The following is a 27,175-nucleotide window of genomic DNA, read 5'->3' on the forward strand; positions in this document are numbered from 1 at the left end:
ATGGTTCTGGCTCCCTTTAGGCTTCTGGGTCCTTTAAAACAGCATCATCTCCCCTCAGTCACTCCAGCCATGAAAGAAGGAGCCTATTTTTGACAAACTCTAAATAGTCTTATAGGTTGTCATCTTAGCTCTTCTACCATTTGAGTAATCAATTTTCTTATTTAAGTTCTTTTATTTGAAACAAAGTGATTTCTGTTTCCTGGCTTCATCCTGATGGATTCAAATTTCAGATATAAAATTCAGACCTAAAATTTAAATAGTCTCCAAAGCCTGTGCTTAACAAAGACTCTACAATGTCATTATGAAAAGAAGTAATCTACTTCAAGGGCAGAAAAACTGAATATGATTTATGCAATTATTTATGATACAATCACAGTATTATTACTTAACATTCATTATATAAAATAATATCTGAGACTGTCAGGAATCAACACAATGTTATTTAGCAAGTATTATACTTTATATACAAATATTAATGCTTACTATTTTTAACAATAATTAAACATTTTATTTGATAATATCACTTATATTCATAATATGAAACATGCTATTCTATGTATGACATGAATTGTATTTTGTTGAATAAAAATTTAAATACTTGAAAAGGAATAATTCATCACTACAATTCTACAAATTCTCACTATAATGGAAAAATGGAAAAAAGGAAACATCATATAATTAATTGACATAATTGATTTTTTTTAAAGGATGAGTTAGGGTTTAACAACAACAACGAAAAAGACAAGGAAAATAAGCTTACTTTTAGTGATTGCTGCAGTTAAATTGATAAAGATTTTTCAAGACATGCTATATTTATTGCATTGTTATATGTATTCCTGGTTAGACTCTCAAGTCCTTGCTTGCCTTTGTTAAGTCATTCTTTGTTAAAAACAAACAAATTCTTATCTGAAATTGTTAAGAACTAATCCAGATTTTAAAAGGCAGCTTAGAAGCCAAATTCACAGAGACAGAATCATTTACTTCTATTAATACAATGAATAACGCCAACAACAAAAACTGTATTTTGGAAGGTGATGTTGAAATAGATTAATGACATAAAAAGGATAAAAACTGAAATATTTGGAAAGATTTTTCTTTCTGATAATATTGGCCTACGTAATACTTTTAGGTAGTGAGGTTTCTTTGTCCCAAAAGCCATCAATCTTATATAATACTTTAAATAAAATAAAATGTATTACTACTATAAGATAAACTATTACATTTGACATCTATGCAGACCCAAACTCAAGTCTATAAGTAGCCTCAAATTTAACTGAATTGCGCATAGTATCTTTACATACTTCAAAATCATTTCTGAAAAACAAGTTAAAAATCAAGACTGAAAATGTAGATTTATGTTCATTTATTCAGATACCAGGAATCTGAAGATTAACAGTTTTTTTCTAGTTCTGAAAAATTCTTAGCTATTTCTTCACCTAACATTCCTATTATGAAACATTGTAGCCTCTCAGGCTATTCTTCTTGATTTTTGTTTTGTCATATATCTTAAAACTCTTTTATCTTTCTGGGTTGCATTTGGGTAGAAGCATACAATTCCATCTTTTAATTTCTTAACCTCTCTCTTTGACTATGCCCAGTCTAGAGTATTGCTAATCTGTTGTGTTTTTTTTAAAATTTCATCATTGAGTATATTTTGTTTTTTTAATACTATTTTTGTATTACTCTCAATTACAAATTATTACAAATTACTTAGAAATAATTACAAATTACTCTCATATTTTAATTTTGTCTAAAATAATTACATTTCTGATTGTCGATTTTGTTTATTGTCTTTCTTACTGCCATGTTTGCTTGCGTGGTTTGGAATTTTGATTTGTAAACTCACTGAAATGTTTGTTTATTCTCTCTCCCCCTCTCTGTTCCTATTCAACCTTCTCTGTCTTTTGCTGTTTTGAGATGACTTGTAGAGCTTAAGGCCATGTTGATTCTTATAGTCATGGTTTATGGCTCCTACTCTGTTCTTGGCAACATGCTGACCTAATTACTAAGCTAGGGTGCTTCGGCCCAGTTACTGACTGCAAAACTGTTTCTGTTCTTTCAACACTCCTAGTCACTTTGTATAAGCCTTAACCCTAGGCAGTAGTTGGAGGTTATTAAGCCTCATTTTAAAGGTGGTGGGTGTTGCCTCTATAGCATCTAGATTTAAGCAATTAGCCAGGCTCCAGTCTTCTATGTCAGAAGCAATCTTTTAGTGTTTATCTTTAAATTTTAAAACACACACACACACACACACACACACACACACATACATCTATTTTTATAAGAAAGTCTAGAGTTATTTTGTATTCTATTCTCTTCCAAAATAAAGCGAGGACTTTACTACACCTTAGTTATCCACTAAACAATGTCCCTATTTCTGGCCACAATTACATTTATTTTTTTTTATATATATATATATTTTTTTTTAGCACATTCATGTATTTTTACTTTCCTTTTTGAAAAATATACTTTACATTTTTACAAACATGGCAGTGATGAATAGCAATGTTCAAAAATACATTTATATTGTCATCTTAATCACTCTCTATTGTCTGTAATTGTAATACTGTTGCAGAGATAAAGAATATGAAGAGATTGCCACATTTCTACTGGTCTAGCTTACAGATTGTCATAGGATTTTAGTATTTCAAATGAATAAGTGGAATGGTCTCTAAAGAAAGAGATTTACATTTAAAATAATATTAATAACATAAGATTATTAAAGGAAATATTCACTATTCAATCTTCTTTCTCTCCTTAATATAGCCAATTTGGTTTATACCCAAATATAGTTGACAAATTAATGATGTCCTTTCAATCTGTTTGTACTGGAAAACTATGCAATTATTATAAAATTTTGTCATATATCACATTATATTAGAACTCCTCTGGAATTAATTTTAAAGATTGTATCAAAGTTTTTGGTGACAAATTTCTGTCCTTTGCAATGGGTTTGATTTTTAACAATGACCAAAATCATTCAGAAACAAGTTTCTAGATTAGTTCTATTATTTAAGCTGACTGATGAATTTTTAGATCATAAGGAAACATTTTAGAATAAAAATTATAAAGTAAGTCTGTCTCTTTTTGTGATTTATAAGTTGGGTCTACAAGTAGTTTCAAAAAAAGTACTTTAAAAAATGCTATGCTGTTATTTTAGCTTTCTGAAGCAATTACTTTGATGCAAACACTCATTTAAATAGTAGATCTAGGCATATTTCTTGAAAAATTAATAAAATTTCCTAATTTTCATGCCTGAAGAAGTAGAATCTACTAGTCAAGATGCTTGAGTTCTTATTTCAAGATTTCCCATGAAATAGCTCTAGTTTCTTGAACAAACGACTCCCCTTCACTAGACTCAATGTTCTCCACTGTCAAATGGCAGTTGGTGGTGGGTAGCCAGGACAAAGTTTGGGGAAAATTTTTTTCAAATTTTGTCTAGTGATATATTTATAACATTTACATTTTTTTCCATATATTCCAAGTTAGTTTCTGTCATTTAACCTTTGTTTTTCTAAGTTAAATAATAAGGATGCATTTTATAATTCTGCATTAGATGTTATTTTCTTAAACCTTTAATTGTTTGATAATTCCTTCATTTCATTTTAAAATTCAGTGAATTAAACTGGATGATAACCTAAATGACATGTAACATTGCAGAAATTTACCTTCAGGCTTTCGTTTGACATTTTTGAATATTTTCCAAAGCCATGTCAACTTGCTCACAACACTGTTTTGCTGAATCATTCAGCATGTGGAAAACTGGGACTCCCTTCTTCCCCTCCTCTACTCCAAACGCCCTGGCTTTTAAAACCAGGCTTTCATGCCACATCATTACATTTTCTCTGAAATGTGGTAAGGTTCCTTTGATTTTTATTCCAGAAATTGATTTTGTTCAATAAATAGTAAAATACCATTTATCATCACAATAGAAAGAAAAAAAAAAGTTTCTCACTATTTTTGACTTTACTAATAATAAGCATAACACCTTTAAAGCCAAATTCAATAATGAAATTAATGAGATGCAGCCGGTGTCTGTATCTAGTAAATCCAAGAAAATGGACTGGATAATGATAAATCAGTTCAGAAAAAATAAGAAGTTACCAAAAAGTTAATAATAAGGACTATTAACTTTTAAATTTTAAGAAATTTGGTGAAATTTTCATCTCAGAATTTTAGTGAAAAAAGTTATTTCTTTGATAATGTATATAGGATTTTATTTAACATCTAGGGAATGGTGTTGATAACTTAATTAGTAAAAAGGTAATTTTTTTTCCTACTGTGATACTGTGATGATTTACTTTTTAATGATTGTTTAATAATCTCTTAGATAAAAATAAGGCAGAACAATGGTTGGTGAGTTCAATGACTTTCATTTTACTTTATCAATAAATCTCCTTTATTCCTAAAATTGCACTTCCTCAAATTTCCTTATGCCACTTACTGCAACTGATCAATACGGAAGAGCAAGTCTGTGACTTGTGGAGCAGACAGATAGGAATAGAGAAGTCTACGATTTTCTGTTTGTTTTTTTTTAAAGACATTCAAAGACAGACTTCTTAGATTTCCTGCCAGTTGATGATAGCAAGAGGATCATTTTTAGTTGAGATTTGAGATTATAGAATTATCTATCAGTACAGAATTCTAATTGTGATCAATTGACTCCCTAGATTTTTGAAAATGTCTTTTAAGGCATTGCCTTGGTTCCATATTTTTTTATTTCCTGAATTTATATCCAGAAATTTATCTATCAATATTTCTGTTTCAGTCATGAGAAATAAATCTGACCTTAGTTCAGAGGAGTTGAAGGAATTACTTTTAAATAATTTTTGTTTTTCATCTGGTGTTTACCTTGTGTTCGAGTAGAAAATTGGGCTTCTGCTTTGTTCCATGATAAAGCAGCCTGTCTGGCATCTTTCCGCTTGCTCTCTTCCTGGAACCACCTCCCCAACCCCACCCTGCACATTTCACTCTAAAGCCCAGTACCATAATGGTACACACCCCGCTTAGAGCATACGTGTGACTGAAAATTCCTAGCACCATCTAAATCTCTTCTTGTACTAAATAGCAGGTTTACCTCACCAAACATCATCTATAGTAAAACCAAAGAAAGTGGAAATAATTTTTACTCCATCAATAGATTATCCAATGTTATAAATGACAACCTCTAATGTACTATTGATACACATCTTAACATATTCCTGGGCTCATCACTGATGAAATGATATTATCCTAATGATATTGATAATATAATGGCTTGCTTTCAGATATACATTTTTGATAAATGAGCATACATTTCTAATACCATAGCATCTCTCTGCATATACAAACATGTATGCTTACACGCTTCAAATATGTGCATTAATTTGATACTCGAAGTGAAGAATGAACAGCTATATGATCCATTTATTTTGTTTAAGAAAAGTATGAGTTATCATTCATAATGATCATTTGTATAATTTCTACCACTGATATTTATTATTATTTACATCCAGAATCTATCCATAAATATTGTTAAGGTTCTGGATATAATTATATGTATTATAATTACATAATATTGATTACTATTATCATTAGCTATAGTGCTTCTATCTTAGATGACATGATTTAAAGAAGAAATGAAGCATTAGAATCACTCTAGGAATTTACATACTATTGGAGGTTTCAGTTAACATTTTGAAGAAACAGCTGCTCATTTGTAAAGCATTGATCATATAACTAGAGAATGTTTGGAGTATATAAAAGTGCTAATCAGATTACCATTTTGATTTTGCATGTTTTCTTCAGCAGAGATTGGTATCAGATATCTTTGTTTAAAAAATGGGAAAACAATAACGATAGTTGACACCTACACAATCACCCTTACTCCATGTCATTATGAGAATAAATGAGTCTTTAACTTAAAATAGAAGTGGAAGTAAGCTTAGAAATGTGTATCACCATTATTACACAATAGCTCTAAATGCACATAGAATTTGATGTGTTTGTTATTACAGGAGGTCTGAGGACATTATTTCTTGTTCCAGCTCTGTATGGGGCAGGAAACAATGAGAAAGGTATTTAAACTGTTTCGCTTCTCAGAGCCCTCCGTGAGGAGACTATCTCCAGTATTGTGAGGTCATGTCTCACCTGAAGGATTCATTTGTCTCCACACCCATGAAATCTCATTTTCTCTGCTGACACTGCCAATTTAAATTTACTTTGTGTGTGATGTAGACAGATGTCTGCTAAGAGCTGGACTGACTCCCTTTAACACTTCACAGAGGGTGGTGGTTTTTAATACTTAAGTGGTAGTTAGCAGCTCTGACTCTTGGCCTTAGATTTATCACTGCCTGGTCTCTTCAAATCTTGACTAATATTTGGTACTCAGGCTAATTTCTTAGAATCTTTTTCTTTCAGGAGCAAGAAGAAAAAAATAAAAAATGTTCTTCAGTTGACTCTTCTTAAATATGGTAAAATTAATTATTAATTTATAGTAGAGCTCTCTCCCAAGAGAAGAGTGATGATGTATATTGTCAATGCTGTTGCAACAACTCCCCCTGTTCCATCTATATTCTATGCATTATCTGAAGGAATATTTTTAAGTGGCTAAATTCTCATTTTTCACCACTCCTTAAGGCATATAGGGAAAGCGGTAGCTCCACAAAGTTATATTTAAAATATTAATGAACCGTAAATTTTATATATTACTGCAAAGATTTATAAATTGGTTAGAATTTAGTCTACAAAGTGTATTTGTTTCACATAATTCTTTTTCTTTTAATTAATTAATTAATTATTTAATTTTTGGCTCTTTATTTTTTTCTTAGGCTTTCAGGCAAAGCTCATTCTTGTGAGCATCCTTCGGCTTTCCTGAACGTGTTGTCTTGGAGAAAAATCCTTTCAGCTAAACATCTGGGCTAACAAGAACCTCTTCTAATACATGATGCCTTTGCCTCTGGCAACTGGTCAAGATGTCTTTACTCCCTGCTTTCTAGTCAAAGGTATAGCTGCTAACATGATGTTTTTCTGAGACAGGCTATAAGTGGAATTTACCCTATCTGAGCCATCTTTTTTCTGAGGGTGCCATTGTGTCTTTTACTTTCTGTTTTCTCTGTCCTAGCTAGACCAATTTCTAATGGATTTTCTGGCTTCCATTTTGTTCACTTAGTCCTCTAAGCTCAGTCCTTCTGAATATTTCACCTGGGTTCTGTGTATCACTGTCCAGTTCTAATTTATGATACATAGTTGTGGCTAACAAATCAATAGCACCTACTTGCTTTGAGTTAGTCAGTCAATAGTACCGTGAATTAATTTCTAAAATATCCCACAACGTCAAGAGAAGATTCAAAGTTTGGTGGTGAGATGTTCTCTGCATTAGCAGTGGTGTCAGGCCTTATTTTGAAATAAAAATTTAGGGTTCCAAGCATCATAGGAAATATTTAAAACTTTTTTAATGTTAAAATATTTACCCAAAGTACAAATTAAACTCAAGCTAAAAATATTAAGAGCTAACAAGATTGCACATAGATAGGCTCTTAAGACTGAAGGTGTTATGGAATTTAAAAAATATATTAAAAAAGAAATAAAATGAATTTGAAATAAAAAGCAGGGTTTAAACTAACGACAAAAATTAGATTCTCATATAAGTAAAATAAATGTAAGCTAAATGTTCACCAAGGCCAAAAGAAGCCCCACCGTTTTTTTGTTTGTTTGTTTGTTTGTTTTGTTTTAGTTTAGAATCTAGTGTTGTGCAAAAGTCAAAGTGCAAAAGAAGAAAATGGAAATATCGGTCACACAGGCTGTTTGGGCACCAAGTTTCACTGAGAAAGAGCTTCTCGCTGTTTCCTCAGGGAGGAGTGAGGCTAAAACCTCATACTTTGATTTCCTATGTCCTCCTTTACCATTTAAATAATCGTTAAAAAGAAACAACAGGCACAAAATGGAGTCATTTTTGTCAAGCCTCACCAAGACTTCCTACTTATCCTAATTGCAATTTCAGCCTCCCCAGGAATGGGTTTAAACCAATCAGTCCGGAATTTCCTGATCAACACTAGTCAAATAACCTGCCTCATAAGATCCCTGCCTTCCTTATCCCAAAGAAAGGTGACCTTGCCTAAAACAATCCTTTCTTTTCTTTTGCTAATGTTTCTTTTCCCACCAGTTTCTGCCTATAAAAACCTTCCATTTTATACAATTTCTCTGAGCATCTCTCTATTTACTAGATAAATATGTTTCTCCATTCATGAATTGTTCAATAAAAACAATTAGATCTTTAAAATTTACTAGGTTGAATTTTCGTTCTTTAAGTTTAAAAAAATTATTCATTGCTATTTCATATTGTGTCATATAAAACTAAAGCCTTTAGTTTACTGAAGAGAAAAAGTTTGTGTATTTGATTTAAAAATTTTAAATCATAATTCTTATATGCTAGGCTGATTCATGTTTACTTTTAATTATTTAAAAGACATCCTTTTTGCCCTATGCAAATATGTACTTGTCAGACTGCTGAGGGAAGAAGGATAGTTAACATTACAGCAATCAAAATCTTTTCTGTGTAAAGAGAACAAAATGTATGCAGTGGTTCACATCTGAATGTGGAGCAGTTACAGATTATTTGATTTTTTTCTTTTACTTACCTATACTTTTCAAAATTTCTATCATAGCATATATTATTTTATTTAGTGTAAAACAAAATAATGTTTGTTTTTCAAGTGCTTTCTTGCAACTTTTTAGGAACTTTTATCAATAAAAATAAAAGACCGAAGCCAGTCATTTTGTTTTTTACTCACCTAACATAGATTTCTTTTTAAAAACTTGCTTCAGGCGAGTTCTTATTTTGGTCTTTACTCAGTCCTTTACCAATTAGCCCATAGTTCATTTCACACTAAGCACTGTGTGTATGTGTGTGTGCGCGTGTGTGTGCGTGTGTGTGTGTGTGTGTTTGTGTGTGTGTGTGTTTGCAGTCTTAACTTTCTTTAAACAATTTGAGGCTGCAGAAAATGCTATGCTTGATCAAGCAGAATGGATTAAGAAAGGGAATGTTCTAGATGTTGGCAGTGAAGACTGTCACTGTTAGACAAACTACAGTGTGATTTGGGATTCAGCAGTTTCCTTTCCCATATAAAATGCTGCCATGTAAAAGACGAGCTAAATCATGAATAAAAGAGATAAGAGATTTGTATAGGAAATTAAATGTGTGTCAAAGACACTGAGTTAGAGACTCCATTTTTGTCATTTGTTAAAAATTCTACTGTGAGATTAGACCATTACTTAGAATGCTTCACTTTCCTGTTATCGTTTTTTGCAGATATGACTGCATTCCAGCCCTTTACAGATTATACTGCTGCTAGGCAAATTTCTTATGGTGTTGGCCTTCGGAAATGGGATTCCTTGGTCTGTTTGTTGTTCCACTTGTTGTTCTCAATCCTGCCATTTTGCTTTAGCCACATGACAAGTTAAAGCTTGTTAAGACTATGGCTCAAGATATCTATCACTGCCTTTCTTGATCGAAATGGACTTCTTGGAGACGTTAGTTTGATTACTTCTGTTTCCAGTTCTTTTCTAAAGCTCATATCTTAAAGTCAGGTGCTGACTTCAAATAAGCTATTATTAGGCTCTCTGATAAGTGTGTCCATGTGCAATATACAAAATAAGGTCAATAGCTGATTAAGCCTTCTAATTGTGCCATTCTTTGAATCTTATGGAGCATTTTTATATCTAAATTATTTCTTGTTTAACCCTCAGAAGAATCTCTCTGAGTTGGATATCATCCCCACACATTACAGAGACAGCCAGGTTCAGAATGGTGGAATATCTAATCTCAAATCCTTATCTTCATGCTCCATTCTGGTGCAAATGGAGTGCCCCTCCCCCACCTATAGTATCTTTACTACGCCACATTCCTCAAAAGCCAAGAAAAAAATGGAAGGAAGAGAGGGAAAAAAAGGCTTTTCTGACAAATGTCAAATGTAAAGCACTGGTAGTATAAAAATACATTTGAGTTGAAAATACTTTCTCCATATCTTTTAGATGGATTCTTGGAGGGCTTTCTTATACCCTGAAAACACCTACTTTGCATGGTCAGTCTCCTTGATATGGGGAGAGTACGCCCAACGAACAAGCCAGGGAGGCTGTTGGAGTTCACCACTCAGTGGACAGTGTGATCTCAACTGTTTTCGCCCTGTGGTTGGGTGATTTTAGCACTGCTTCTGGCCTTGAAAGCCAGTTCTGTTTTGTGGGATTTCCCCAGTCTTGCCTTGCTTGGGCAGGTGTACAGTGTTAAAAATAACAAATGATCCCATCTGCTGTTCATGAACAGGCTTTATGTGCCAAGTTTAAATAAGAAAGTCTTACCTGGGTAACCACAATGACCACTGTGTAGTATTCACACCCTACTGAGATCACAGACCAAGTCTAGTTTCCAATTTGCTAGATTCTATTGGAAGTTAGTTATCTGAATCAATGAGTTATAATACTTTGAGTTTATGAAATGAATAAAAGTTAATGTGATTAGGTACTTTAGAAGGCAAGTCAGTCTGTAGGATTACTGACTAAGGACAGTAAGGAAATCAGGGAACCTTTGGTTTTCAAAATAAAATTACTTACAGTCTCACATTTAGAGACAACAAAAATACAAATTATATTTATATATGTAATTATAAATATGCAATAATATATTCACCTATATGTATGTAAATTCTCTGCTGACCCTGGCAGACACTAGCATTTCCACAGAAACTCTAATGAAGACACTGAAGGTTTCATGATTTCAGTTCTGTGTCTCTGGTGTTTGCCACAATCTCCTGTGGAACGTTTAAAACCTGTATTTGTAAAACATTCTACAGTTGATTCTGATAGTCAGGGCCTTCTTTCAAGAAAGTCTGTTATTCCTATTTAGAGACAAAAGAGAAGTAAAAAAAAAAGAACATCATAGGGGAGTTAACTCTTAAACCTTTCCCCTGTTGTACCTGCTGCATAACGGATATTACCATTAGAAATCACTGATTTTTTACTTCTTTATTCCCACCCATTCACCCATTGTATATACTCAGTCAGTGCAGAAACACAACGTCTTTTACTCTGCATTAAATATTGTTGAATGAATGAACATGACTTTAGAGAGCACCTTTATTCACTCTGCTCTTTATATGTTAAAACATTAAGACCTAGTACATTTAAGAGATTTGAAATTTTTCAAAATCAGCAATGAATGACTGTAGATAAGAACCTGGGTTTTTTTGCAGCTAGCTGCACTTCTCTGTGTTATTTTCAAATGGTCACCTACTCAAGTCATTCATCCAAATAGTATTTATTGATTGCCAATGTGTCAGTCACCTCCTCAGGTATTGTGATAAATACAGAAAGTGTAATAACACTGTTCTTGCCTCAAGGAATTTATTATCTAGAGAAGTGAAAGAACAGTGGAAAGAACAATAAAACATATTTACTAAAACTACTCCCCCCAAATGATTGCTCCTTTGATGTGAATAAAATCACTGAATCATTGGCATATTCATCAAAAAGTCAAGTATATTCCACAGTATATAGACCAATATGTCCATTACTGAGTTCATCTATTTGTGTGTCTGTTATTTAAGATACAGTTTCAGTCACTATGGATACATAGTTAGAGTCTATGGCTCTTTTGATGGAATTACTGGATGTGACTTCTAGGTCCTGACACCATACAATCTTTTGTCACACAATTCACTGATTCCCTAACAGCCACTCTGAGGAAAAGGCAAAAGGGGGACTGGAGTAAACAATGTGTTAAAATTTCATTTCTAGGCCCTTACCCAAGGCCTGAATCTGTCTGTCTAATGACCTGAGGATTATTACACCTGTTAACATAGGGCAGGCAAAAATTTCATGTTGTCAGCAAAACTCTGATGATATCAAAATAAATGAGTCATGTAATTTTGGCTTTTGAAGGTGGGGTTTGAGAAACAAGAAAGTAGGCTTTTCTGACTGACAGAAGGTGAGATGGCAGTGGGCCTACTGGATGCAAACGGAGGATCCCTCACCACCATACAGTGCGATTGCCATGACTACCACCAGGGTTCCCAAGTCCGCACATAAAAAGTGAAGGAAGAATCCCCTTTCCCTGATGAATATTCAGATGCACCATGAAACACGCACCTCTCTTGTGACTCCTCCAGTCTCAAACAGATCAAAGATTTTAAGAGGAGGTGTTGCCGGACAGTTTCATTGCTCAGGGCTAATTATTCATATGAGAACCCACCCAGCAAACTTGCTAAGCTGGTTTGCTGGTTGTTTGGTGGAGGGTTTTAAAGAGATATTGCCATATTTGAACATATTTTTTTTTCTTTTTACATAAAATTATACGTGGAAAGAACAGTGAAAAGACAAGTAACTATGACAAAATAAATGAGAATAAAAATAAGAAATCTGGGGTACTTTGGTGATACTTTGTAAAAAGGACATGAGGTTTTAAGGTACTTGATTTCTTTGTGCTTCTATTGGGGTTAAAGAGAGAATCTTGTGAGAAAGAAAGGACACACTGAGAGAAAAAAAAGGAGGGTAAAGACACTCATAATTTTGACAGATTTGGCTTTAATAATGAGAAATGGAGCAGTGTATCGTTGAATAGTGGTGACACTGAATACATCCTTATTTGGGAAGTTATTTCAAATTTATATACGTTGGCGTAAAGAAGCATAGCTTAGCTTTAAACTTCCTTTCATCTGTCTTTCCTTTAGATAGGGCTTAAATGAGGAAGTGAATGATAATTAAGAAGAATATGAGCAAAAAAACCAAAAAGTCAGCTTTGGGACATAATTTTCTCTGCATGGGGCCAAAGGTACCACTTCAACTCTAGTAACTTGGGTTTTAGAAATGAGAAAGGCAGGCTCACCCATCAGTTCAGTAGGCCCATGGGGCATAATATAATGTGGAGATCTCCTTTTTGCACATCTGTTTACGAAGAAGTGTTTGTAAGTGCCCTCATCACTCAAGTAAGTTCTGCTCTGTTTCTGCAGAACAAATCATAATATAGTAATTAAAAGTATACAGTAGTCCTCTCTTATCCATGGCTTTGCTTTCCGAGGTTTTCATTACCTGTAGCCAACTACAGACTGCAAATATTAAATAGAAAATTCCAGATAAACAATTCATGTTTTAAATTGTGAGCCACTCTGAGTAGTGGGATGAAATCTAATGCCATCCAGCTTTGCCCTGCCCGAGACGTGAATCATCCTCTTGTCCAACATATCCACTCATTAGTCATTTAGTAACCATCTTGGTTATCTGATTGACTGTCTTGACTGCATTCACAGTGCTCATGTTCAAGTAGCCCTTGTAGTAGCCTAAAGCTAAGTCATGATGCCAGTGTCACTCACCTCACATCATCTCACCACATAAATATTATATTACCTCATTTAATCACAATAAGAGTACAGTACAATAAGATATTTTGAGAGACCACATTCACATAACTTTTATTAGTATCTTGTTATAATTGTTCTATTTTATTATTAGTTGTTGTTAATCTCTTATTGTGTCTTAATTTAATTTATAAATTAAACTTAACTATATGTATGTATAGGAAAAAAACAGTACATATAGGATTTGGTACTATTTGTGGTTTCAGGCATCCACCCAGGGGAACATATTCCCACAGATAAGAGGGGATGACAATATTCCAAATGCTATAGTTAGACTCCTTTCCTTCAATTATTAGCCTCTGTTTTCTACTAGAGTCTCCAAAGTTTTAATGTGCCCAAAGAATAAATGTATCTGAAGGCAGCCTGTCAATGGTTAAGACCACCAATGATTAAGAACCCTGGGAGGAGAGCCTGCGTAGGTTCAAACAAGGCTCTACCACTGGTTGTATAACTTCAAGCAAGTCACTCAGTGTATCCAAGCCTCAAGTATCTCATCTGTAATGTAGGGGTACTAATTTTACCAAGCTAATAAGATTGTCTCGAAGGTTAAAGAGGATGATCTATGTAATGTGCTCAGTGTAGAGCTTAGCATATAGTAAGCTCTTAGTAGATGTTAACTTTTTCCCCCCAGAAATGGATTTTGAGGTTTCAACTAGTCTTCAGTTCACATTCCCGTTAATTCTCTTAGGTAAGGGTCCTTCTGCATTTCTACTTCTGCTAAAATTCAGAGTTTAAACTGAAATATACACAAACTCTCAGAACAAATATGACAGCAATACATATGAGTTAAGTTTGGAAGGAAATAGAAAGTTGACCAAATTGGAATCCTTTTCCAATCTAAGTATGCTTTTTATACTCGCACAGCAACTGGAAATTCACTTGTTTGCTAAATGGATCTTTAGGAACAGAGAAGGAATGGGACAAGTTTTGTCTATGGAACTAGGCTTAAATATACTTCATCTCCAAAGGTTGAAGACTGGGAAATTCTAAAAAAGGGAAGAAATTACTTTCCAGAGAATTAATACCCAGAAATATTGCAGCTGAACTTAATATAGGTTTCTGTTAATAAAACATGTATGAATTTTTGAATACACAGGAAACACAAAAATCTCTCTCCTTTATATACTCTTTTCAGAAAATATGCCCAGAAAGTTCTCTGGCTTGGAACCCTTATACATGCATCCCTGGGATGAGAAGACCCATCCACTCCCTAAAGGGGCGAACATCTTTGGGCTCAGAAGACATCTTTGTGCATAGCAACACCTTGTGCTCAGCTAAAGATTTTATAATCTTCAGTCAAATCTCTAGGTATCATTTATAATACTTGCAAACACTAAATGCACCTGATGCTCCACTGTGTATCCTATTTAAATTCAGTATTTACAGTTCTTAACCAACTGTTAAAATATATTTTAATAGAATGATTTTGTCTGTCATGTAATGCCAAGTATATTGTTTCAAGTGTCCATGCTACTTTGGAATTTAATGTTTTATTTATTTTTGCTGTCTCTTTTAATTATCATGTGTATTATTCATGCATATTTTATTGTTTACACACTCAAGTAATGATGATTCTCTTTCTGCCATTTATGCCAACTTATCACTATTTGTAGGAGATGACAAATTCAAGTCTTTATTAGATTACATTAGATCACTATGTTATGGTAGATTTTACTCCCCATATAAAGCTTATTTATGCAAACATTAAATTATTATGTATTCTCTCACCAGGCATTGGTAAAATAATGGAAGAAGGCAAACGGAGTTCAGAGTAGTGGGGTAGATTGTAGGAGTGTGTGTGTGTGTGTGTGTGTGTGTGTGTGTGTGTGTGTGGTATATGTGTGTCTGAATTTCAGGAATAATCCTCACAGTGGGTATTTTACTGAATATTATACCGCTGAAGGTATTTTATGATTATTAAAAATAAGGTGACTATTCTGAGTAATGCTGTTATCAAATATCATCACTTTCCATTTTCTTCTCACAAACTAAAGTAAATGGTGTGCAAAAGTAATTTTTATTATTCATTAGCCATTGAATACTCTTTTCAGAAAAAAATTCTTGTCAAATTAGAAACTGACAAGAAAAAGCCCAGAAAACAAAAAGTCTATCAAATTTTACTTTTTATTTTTTTCCTCAGGAGCTTTATGATAATTAGGTTAAAAAAAAAAGGGTTAAAGCCAAAACATAAATTACTAACTATTTAGAAATGAAAAGCGATCAGTTCACTATGTGTGCTTTGGGAAATAACCAAATAAAAAAATATTGACTTAAAAGAAGTTATTTGAAAGCAAAAAAAAAAGTAAAAAAGCACCAAACTCAAAGTATTAGGAAAATAGTAAACACAAAGAAAAAGAAGTAAATTTGATTACCAAAATAATGCAAAAATTATTTTGAAATAAATAATGAAATAGAAAAGAGGAAAAATTGTCTACATTTTTGCATCTCTTTATCAATTCCCTCTCTCAGAGTTCTATTGCCAAAAATAGTTGAAGTGTTGTAAGTACAAAATAATTTAAAGATAAAAAATAATATAAAGTAAAAGAAAGACTGACCATTCAAAATGATTTTAGAAAATATCGAGGACCAAACAAACAGATAATGGACTTTAAAGACATTAAAAAAGACATAATCGTGATGAGATTCTTTGATGTAAGCACAACCAAAATAAACATTTAAAGTAGAATAAGCTATTAAGTCATCCAACTTTTTTTAAGAAGGACTATTTATTTTTATTTTAATAATAATGAGATGCAGCACATATTTCACAATAGTTTAAGAGTTTTAATAGATATAAGAACTTCAGCGTAATTCTCTAATGCATCCACTATCAAGATACTACATGATGTTGAGATTAATGAAAGATACATAGATGTACCTAATTTGCATTCTAAAGTATGTTAATTTATGTAGGAAAAGATTTTTTTTAAAGGAACAAATGCCTCTACTTTGGTAATATAGACATTTTCATAATTTGATCAATCTTGACTTAAAGTAAATTTTCTGAATTTATCTATTAAGTGTGCTCACAAATACCCTTCAACAATGAAAGCTCCTTGAGAGGCATGAACTGAAAAGTGCCTGGTACACATATTAGGCTCTCAGTAATACCAATTACACAGGTAAATACTGAGCTAAGTTTGTGGAAGCAATGAACCAGCAAACTAGAGTTATAAGTATTGCATATTTCACTTATATGTTATTATTGATCATTATTTAGTTCATCTAGAAACAGCTTTAAAATCAAGGAGAAATTGTGGCACACATTCATATTATTCTTGTATTGCTGTTGAAAACATCTCATTTCTCCTTAATGATCATTCTTATTTGAAATACTTACTTTGAAGTATGCTTAGACAGAAATTTTTATTTTGGACATTTTAAAACAACAGATGCTTAGTTAATACGGAGAAAACGACAAAATTTTTTTTTTTTTTGCAAATATTTCTATAAACCAGATAATACCCGATATATAAAGCATGCATCATTACATTTATATAAGTAAAACAGTTGATTATTTTCAAAATATAAATTTAACATTTTCCTCAGATGAAAATAAAATTTTTACCTATTCCTATTTACAAAAGCTTGTGTTTTTTCAAGAAATAGACTCTTGTGGTTTAGAATAGACTGTTTCTTTTATTTCCCAACAAAATGTCTGGTTCGTTAATGGATAAGAATATTTTCCTATAAGTTTTTAGTAATGGTTGAAATAGACACAGAACTTGCCATCTAAAGTATTGTATTTCATGGACTAGTTGGAACCAACCACGACAATAAGATTAATCTTTACAAGTCTCACTGATCAAAACTACAACACTGCAGTTACTAGATAAAACCTGGAGAAATAGTTTTTACAGTTTCAGAAAATAGCCCACAGGCTATATTACCTAAGAAATTTAATGCTTAAACTTTTGTCCAAAGCTTTTCAAGAAAAATTTTAATGACCACTGAGTAATATTTGTTAATGCATAATAAGATGAAAAGTCTTAAAAACAATGAAAATGCTACTTCTAGACCAAATTTCTTATTTGGAACAAGTTCATATTTAAAATTTGAGTGTTCCCCTTATGTCAAACCCTATCATTTTGGTCAAAAACAATTCAGTTTTCTTTTTAAAAAATTTGTATGGAAACAGAGCAAATGAAAAATAAAGCCAAATGAGATATGTCATGTTGATAGGCAATCGCTTCGGCTCAGTCTGTGCCCTTTTACTTAACTTGTCTCGCTTCACTTCTCCTGAAGCTTGTGGTGTTGGCTCTCACTTCTGTGCCAAAATTTACAGAGACATCCCCTGTTATTTCCTCTTATCTTGCTGCTATTCTTGTTTCTACTGAATGTGACGTTGTCATCCCCAACACACTCTATTCTAATCCAAGGTCAGCCACACTCAAAATAAAAAAATTCCCTCAAACCTCTCAACTCCTCTGGCTAGGAGACCCGACCATGCACAATCAGGTGGGATGGTCTCAAAAAGCTGTTCTAGTCTGTTAAGGGCTCAGTGGCCTCATGGCCTCTTCTAGTTAGGCATGCGTGAAACTGCAGAATACTTTCGATACCTCTTTATCTTTTCTTTTTCATCCAAGCCTTTTCAAGTGTTCCCCTTATGTCAAACCCTATCTTTTTATTCCAAATGCCAGAATCCAAGCCCTAACCTTCTCAGCTTCTTTTCTATGTTACATGTTACTTATTACCTACTTCATCTCCAATTCAGTCCATCATGGAAAATGCTGTCCGACTTGTTCCAGGAAAGCTTTCTCATCAAGTCATTCTTCTGCTATATCCAGACTAAGCAGTAAATGTAACTTACCTGGGACACAACGTCAGGTATGCAAAAACGTAACTGTACTTTCTTTTTTTTTCTTTTTTTTTTATTCCTACAGCACCATGTCTTCCTTGGTGGTCTCCCATCCAAGTACTAACCAGGCCTGACCCTGCTTAGCTTCCGAGATCAGATGGGATAGAGCTTGTTCAGGGTAATATGGACATAGATTATAGTTGTACTTTCTAATAATTACAGTCTCAAGTCCAAATTCCATCTGAGAGCAGGAAAAAACTCTGTCTAGACACTCACAGGTAAACGTATTCAATTCCACAATTTCTTAGGCAATTCAGAACTAAAACTTTGTCATATTGAGAATAAATTTCCCTTTCCTTACACGCATTCTTCTACTGCAGCAGCATATTTATGGAGAGGAGGACTTGGAGTTGTCTGGGTGTTCATGGAGTGGACTGCATATTTTTCATTAGGGTTCGTACACACTTATTTCTATGGAGGCTACTCTTCTTGTCGGATCCCCAGGCTGATAGAAAGTCTCTACAGGAAGGGCTAAAGGATAGCAACCTGGTAGGAAGAGAGACCTGGGGATTTAGCTTATAGCAAGGATAATACTTTTACCAAAGAGCTTATATTTATTTGAAATGGCTTGAAGTTACTTTACAGAACATATAAACATACTTATGCTGAATTTTTATTGAATTCTCTGCTGTAAGTTCCTGTCATTCCTGCCAAAAGAATCTGCAGGCCTGTTATTCTCCATCTAGCAGCTAATTTTCATACCTTTCCCAGGATCTTGCACATTTTAGGAGCTCTCTTTTTAAACCACACTCTGAACTATTCAGAGCTAGGCACATGGATAATATAAAAAATATTTAGCAACCAATTGGACTTGGGCACTGAGCAATCAGTATGGATGCCAGCTGGAGAAAACTGGGTGGGCTGACCTTGCACATCCTAGCTGTGTGTCAGCCTGGGGTCTTTGTGACTCTGGATCATTGTATTCTGGCTCAGGAGGGCCTGCTATGTGATCATCTGGGGCCGTGCTAAGTGCGGAGCTTCCCTGTTCATGCTAGACTCCTTAGGCATAGGAACTGGAAACTTGGGCGTGTGGCTCAGCAATCCATATTTTAACAAACTCTTTGGATGATCCTGACACATGTCAAAGTTTGAGAACCAAGGATTTAAGCTATGTGGGTTTTTTTTAATTAATTTTTTTATTGAGGTATTATACTGACATATAACATTATATAAGTTTAAGGTGTACAAAGTGTTGATTTGATACATTTAAATATTGCAATGAAATTAGCATTAGCTAATACCTCTATCATGTCTCATTATCCTTTTATGGTTGTGAGAACAATACAAAATTTTCAAGTTTATTTTTTAGCAACTTTCAAGTTCATAATACAGTATTGTTGTATTATAATCACTATGCTAAGCATGAGCTCTCCAGGACTTATTTATCTGCTGGTTTCGAGTTTGCAACCTAAACAACATCTTTCCAATTTGCTTACTCCTCAGCCCTTGGTAAGAATCATTCTACTCGTAGTTTTTATGTTTGAGATTTCTTAGATTCTACATATAAGTCATATCATACTCTGTTTTTCTCTGTCTGACTTATCTCACTTAGCAGAATTCCTTAAAGGTCCATCTATGTTGTCCGAAATGGCAGGATTTTCTTCTTTCTCACAGCTGAATAATATTCCATTGTATTCCATCTATACCATATCTTCTTTATTGATTCACCCATTGATGGACACTTGGGTCGTTTCCATATCTTGGCTATTGTAAATAATGCTACAATAAGCATAAAAGTGCAGATATCTAGTAGAGATTCTTTTTTTTTTTTTTCCATTTCCTTTGGATATACACCTGAGAATGGAATTGCTAGATCATATAATAGTTTTATTTTTAGTTTTTTTGAGCAACCTCTATACTATTTTCTATAGTGGCTGAAACAAATTTCATTCTCACCAGCAGTGCATAAGGATTTCCTTTTCTTCACATCCTTGCTCACGTTTGTTATTCTTTCTTGGTGATAGCCAGTCTAACAGTTGTGAGGTGATATCTCATGTGGTGTTGATTTGATTTCCCTGATGATTAGTGATATGAGCATCTTTTCATATACGTGCCACCCATTTGGATATGTTTTTAGAAAATATTTATATAATTCTTCTGCTCATGTTTAAATCAAATTGATTGTTTTGTTTTTTGTTATTGAGTTGTATGGGTTCTTTATATTTTGGGTATTAATTCTCATATGATATATGGTTGGAAATATATTCTTCTATTTTGTAGGTTGCCTTTTCATTTCATTGAAAAAGCTGTGCAGAAGCTTTTTAGTTTGATGTAGTCCCACTTGTTGATGTTTGCTTTTGTTGCTTGTGCTTTTAGTGTCATATCTAAAAACTCATTGTCAAGACCAATGTCAAAGAGCTTCTTTTCTATGTTTTTTCTAAGAGTGTTACAGTATCAGGTCTTAGTTTAAGTTTTTAGTCCGTTTGAGTTAATTTTTATGAGTGGTGGAAGATAGAAATCCAATTTTATTTTTCTGCATGAGGTTATCCAGTCATACTAATACCATTTATTGAAGAGATCATTGTTTCTTCATTGAACATTTATGGCTATCTTGTCCAATATTAGTTGACTATAAATATGGGTGTTTATTTCTGGGCTTTCTATTCTGTTCCATTGGTCTATGTGTCAATTTTTATGCCAGTGCAATACTGTTTTAATTACTATAGCTTGTAGTTTAGTTTGAAATCAGAAAGTGTGATGTCTTTGGCTTTCTTCTTTCTTATGATTGCTTTGGCTATTCAGAGTCTTTTGGGGTTCCGTACAAATTTTAGGATTGTTTTTTCTATTTCTGAGAAACAATACCATTAGAATTTTGTTAGGATTTTATTTAACCTAAAGATGGTTTTGGGTAGTATGGACATTTTGACAATTTTAATTTTTCCAATCCATGAACACAGGATATCTTTCTATTTATTTGTGTCTTCTTCAATTTCTTTCATCAAAGTCTTGTAAATTTCATTGTGCAGATCTTTCACGTCCTTAGGTAAATTTATTTCTAAGTATTTATTGCTTTTGATGCTCTTGTGAATACGATAGTTTATTTCACTTTCAGATGTTTTGTTGCTACTGTATTAAAATACAGCTAATTTCTGTATGTTGATTTTACATCCTGCAGCTTCACTGAATTCATTGATTAATTTTAACAGGGTTTTTTTTTTTTTTTTTAGTTGAATCTTTAGGGTTTCCTATATATAAGATCATATCATCTACAAATAAGGACAGTTTTACTTTTTTTCTTTCTGGTTTGGATGCCTTTTATTTCTGTGTCTAGGCTAATTGCTCTAGATAGGATTTCCAGTACTATATTGAATAAAAATAGTCAGAACAGGTATCCTTGTCTTGTTTCTGATCTTAGCAGAAAAATTTTCACCAGTAAGTACAATGTTAGCTGTGAATTTGTCATATATATTCTTTATTATACCTCGTTTGTTGAGGTTTTTATCATGAAAGGATGATGTATTTCATCAAATGCTTTTTCTGCGTCTATTGTGATCATATGAATTTTATCTTTCATATTATTAATGTGGTATATCACATTTAGTGATTTGTGTGTGGTTAACCATCCTTATATCCTAGGAATAAAACCCACTTCCTCATGGCATATAATGCTTTTAATGTGTTGTTTGATTCAGTTTGCAAATATTTTGTTGAGAATTTTTGCATTTATATTCATCAGGAATATTGGTCTATAGTTTTCTTGTAGTATCCTTAACTGGCTTTGGTATCAGGATAATGCTGGCCTCATAAAATGAGTCTGGAAGAATTTTTCCTTTTTCCATTGTTTTAGAGAGTTAATTTTTTTTTAAATGTTTGGTGTAAATGTTTGCCAGTGAAAACATCTGGTCCTGAGATTTTCTGTGTTAGGAGCTTTTTGATCTGTTCAGATTTCCTATTTCTTCCAAATTCAGTCATTAGAAGATTGTATGTTTCTAGGAATTTAATCATATATTCTAGGTTATTCAATTTGTTGGCATATAATTGTCCATAATAGTCTCTTTATTTTTATAGTATTGGTTTTTAAATCTCCTCTTTAATTTTGACTTTTCTTTAATTAGTCTAGCTAAAAGTTTGCCAATTTTGTTTATCTTTTTAAGTAGCCAGATCTTAGAGTCATTGATTTTTTTCCTACTATTTTTCTGATCTCTATTTCATTTATTTCTGCTCTGATCTTTATTTCCTTCATTCTGCTAGCATTGTGCTTAGTTTGTTCTTTTTCTAGTTCATTGGGATATAAAGTTATGTTGTTTATTTGAGATATTTCTATTTTCTTAACATGTGCATTTATTGCTATAAACTTTTCTATCAGAACTGTTTTTGCTGCATTCTACAGATTTTGGTATGTTGTGTTTTCATTTGTTTAGAGATTAAAATATTTTTCCTTTTAATTTCTTCTTCAACTCATTCGTTATTTAGGAGTTTGTTGTTTAATTTCCACATTTTTGTAGATTTTTCAGCTTTCTTGTTATTGTTGATTCCTAGTTTCATACTATTGTGGTCAGAAAAGACACTTGGTATTTTTTCAATCTTAAATTTGCTGACACTTGTTTCTTGTCCTGTCATATGGTCTATCCTGAAAAATAATCTGTATGCATTTGAGAAGAATGTTTATTCTGCTTCTGTTGAGTGGAATGTTCTATATATGTCTGTTAGATTTTGTAAATTGGTACCAATTGGTATAATTGGTATCATGTATGGTTTAAGTACAATATTTTCTCATTAATTTTCTATCTGGGTGAGCTACTCATTGCTGAAAGCAGGGTGTTGAAGTCACCTACTATTATTGCAGTTTTGTCTATTTTTCCCTTCAGATCTGTTAGTTTTTGCTTAATATATGTAGATGTTCTGATGTTGGGTAGGTATATATTTAATATTGTTATATCGTCTTGATTAATTAACCCTTTTATTATTATTTATTAGCCTTCTTTGTCCCTTGTTACCGTTTTTGGCTTAAAATCTGTTTTGTCTATGTAGGGTTTTTTTTTATTATTATTATTTTTCAATTTTATGTTAGTTTCAGATGCACAGCATACCGATTAGACATTTATACAGTTTATGAAGCGATCCCTTCAATTAGTCTAGTACCCACCTGGCCCTATACATAGTAATTACAATATTATTGACCACATTCCCTATGCCGTACTTTACATCCTTGTGACTATTTCATAACTACCAATTTGTATTTCTTAATCCCTTTATCTTTTTCACCTAACCCCCCAGTCCCGCTCCTATCTGGCAGTCGCCAGATTGTTCTCTGTATCTGTGCGTCTGTTTCTGTTTTGTTTGTTTATTCTGTTCTTTAGATTTCACATGTAAGTAAAAGCAAATGATATTTGTCTTTCTCTGCCTGATTTATTTCACTTAGTATAATATCTATTCATATCATTGCAAATGGTAAGATTTCTTTTTTCTTTTTTTAAGGATGAGTAATAATGCATTGTTTATATGTACTCCTCTTCTTTATCTAATTGTCTATTGATGGGCATTTAGGTTGCTTCCATATCTTGGCTATTTTAAATAGTACTGCAATGAACATAGGGGTGCATATATCTTTTCAAATCAGTGTTTTAATGTTCTTTGAAAAAAATATTCAAAAGTGCAATTGCTGAATCATAAGGTAGGTCTATTCTTAATTTTTTGAAGAACCTCCATACTGTTTTCCATAGTGGCTGCACCATTTTGCCATTATATGTTTTGTTTGTTTGTTTGTTTGTTTTAATTCTTCCTCCTTTGTTCTCATAATGCAGCCTAAGGGATTATTAGGAGTTTGCAGAGAGTCTTTGTTCTCTCTTTTAATCTCCAGTCCTTTTTTCTTAGGAGGAATAAGGATAAACTGGCTAAAAACACCTAGTGAAAACTACAGTGAAATAGAATGACTATAATTGGTTTCAATAATACAGTTTTATATGGCTTTTATATGGCTTACTTGTATAACCTGAGGTCCATAGGCTAACATTCTAGGTTTCAGTTTTTTTAATTTATTACATGAATATAGTGAGAAAGCGTTTTTTGTTTTGTTTTTTTATTTATATAATTTTAACAAATGATAATTTGCAAGAAAGAATTACTTAGCATATAAGGAAATAGTATATAAAAAGAGCAGGTTTTACAGGTTCTTTTTTCATATAGAAACAGAAAATTTAAACTAAAAATATGTGAAAATCTTGAAAAATGTACATTGCAATCTCCCTCTCATCTTAACATTACTTCTCCTTTTGTTAATAATTCAAGATCAATATTATGAGCAATCATTGTTTTATTTATTTGTACTTAGCTCTTTCTCCTATTAAAATGCTTCTAATCATTATTGAATTAGAAATAAAGTTAATAAAGCTTGTTTAAAAGTGAACAAGGTAGAAGTAAAGAGTTTCTGTTGGAGGATCCAATGGAATCTTCAATGCATAAAGTCTATTGATTTCATGACATTCATTCAGCAGCCTCCTTATTAATATTCTTGCCAATTCTTGTTAAGTAAAGATTATGCTAGAAAAATTATTAAATAATAATATAGAGAAAATTTTAAAAATTGAAACTTTTTGGAAAGAAGTAGGCTCGATTTTTTTTAAAAAATGTGTTATTTCCCCTGATTTTCAAAACAACTTTACTTACAATCTGATGCTTCATTAGAACTATACATCTGTGCCATCACTTTAAATTTGACATACTGGATTCTCCAAAATAAGACCATATATGTAGTTAGAAAATAAACCACTGAAAGTATTTTGAAGAACTTTGTATTCATTTGGCAATTAAATGACTCACCTAATCCAAAACTTGTTTAACTAACAAACATAGATTGGCTTTTTTTTTTTTTTTTTTTCTCAGAGAAGTAAAACAAAGCCTGTATTATTCCCACATAGTCACTGCATCATTCTGGCATGTCTTTGGTTAGGTATGAGTCATTGAACAAAAAGGACCATCTTTCACTACTGAAAATAGGAACTTGTTTAAACAGACCCTTGTCAGTTCTATGTAGTTGAAACAGGAGACTACTTGGGTGACTGCTCTGCTATTCTATTCATTCATGCCTCTGAATCATACCTAGAAGGTACAGCATGTGGTCATTATAAATAAAAATGCAAAATAACAATAAAAACAAAATACAATGTTAAGTAATGATCAAAAAGTATACAATATTTAAGCAATGCATTGTTAGTCATTATGGACTATACTGTAAGAGTATTTTAATCCTACAAGCTTATAATCAGTACAGTATTTTGTAACATTAGGCAAGTGAGTTAACTCTTAGTCAAGTGAGTTAACTCCTGGAGGTAGCTTTGTCTCATAGTCTGTAGATTTCAGTTGAGACTTGAGTTACAATATCTTTTCCGCATTTCTTTGTTATTATTTTTTATACATCTCCAAGTTTCACTTTTCTCTTTGGCCAGATAAAATTACTGTATCGTTTTTCTTGTTCTAGGAAATTCTTAGAAAGAGGTTTCTTTATGCATATAAAATTGGGTTTGATTAATCATGTTTCTCACACATAGTTACTGGCCAAATAGACCAATAGGTAGGCCCTACTGTAAACAAAGCAAAGAAAATGATAAGCTGTAGCAGAGTTTAAAGGAAGCTGGCTACTCACTGTTGACTAGATATTTAACAAATAAGATACCTTTATTTCTATTCCTTAAGTGCAACAGGATCTGCCTTGTGTTATCATTATGATCACTAAGCATAAATAAAATATTATCACTAAAAGTAATAATCAAAAAATCAACAGAAGAAAACAATTTATAGACTTTTTTGAATGGCATACAAAGTGTCACTGAAAATTAATGAAAGAAAAAAACACCATGCCTTATTGTAATATTGGTGATTATCTGATATCACATATATTATTTTTAAAATTTCTTAAATGATATTAATAAAATACTGCATATGTTCACTGTGTATGTCTCACTCCCAGGAATATATATTAGAATTCTATATTTAACATATATAATAAATATATATAATTTATGTGACATGATAAATAAGTGAGAAAAACAGGATTTATTTATTTAATCGACAAAAATTTATTGCATGAATAAAGATGCCAAGAATTGTTCTAGGACCCATACAATTCCAAATCTCACATTAGTTTTTTTTAACCAGAAGAAACATTGTGTAAAGAGAAAACTAAGTAATAGCTTGGAACTAATTTTCTTATGAACTAGTTTAGAAAAACACCAGAGTTGTGGGTGGAGTGGGTTAGGGAAGAAAGTGAGAGAAATAAAAACATTCTAAAGATTCCTTTTCAGTGTAGAAGATAAATGGGCAGATTTTGGGAGAGTATAAGAATTATTTAATTTAAATTAATAATAAAGAAATATTAATTTAATTATGACTCTTAAAAATAGAAAAGTAACCATAAAGCATAAAAGGAAAGTATAGACTTTCTAAGTAAAAAGCAGGAGAAAAGAGAATGAACATTCTCTACTTCCTCTGGAGCTTCAGATGGGCTTGCATATACAGTTGGAGACTGCCTGGTTGTGGTCATGTGACTAAGTTTCACCAGGAGATTGTCAGTAGAAGTAATGAATAAAATTTCTGTGATAAAATGAAGAAAAATCTCCTGCCTTGATTTTCCTATTCCTGCAACCTGAATACAAACATGTTCACATGGCAGTTTTGGCCATAAAGTTAAGAACAAAAGTCTGAGATGTGGTGAAACAACAAAGTGGAAGGAACGTGGATAGCTATGTGGAGCAGAGTTACCCTCGAAACCTGAATTGCTCATCTTGGTACTATTGTGTACGAAAGACATAAATGCTTATTTTAATAAGTCCACTGTATTTTGGGATGTCTATTATATAACTTAGCCTTTCCCATAACATTAGAGAAATTACTATTGGAAGTGGGGTGCAGCCATCACAAAAACAGAAAAAATGTAATATTGGCATGAAAAGCAGGTAATATATAGTGAGGACAAATATAATAGACTGGAAAAATG

General features: G+C 32.6%; 1 pseudogene; it reads right to left on the bottom strand.

Moving 5' to 3' along the window:
* Positions 1-18,259: 18,259 nt before the first annotated feature.
* Positions 18,260-18,378, bottom strand: LOC112469398 (annotated as a pseudogene).
* Positions 18,379-27,175: the final 8,797 nt, after the last annotated feature.

This window comes from Pteropus alecto, unplaced genomic scaffold, assembly GCF_000325575.1.
Source record: "Pteropus alecto unplaced genomic scaffold, ASM32557v1 scaffold146, whole genome shotgun sequence".
Taxonomy (NCBI): Eukaryota; Metazoa; Chordata; class Mammalia; order Chiroptera; family Pteropodidae; genus Pteropus; species Pteropus alecto.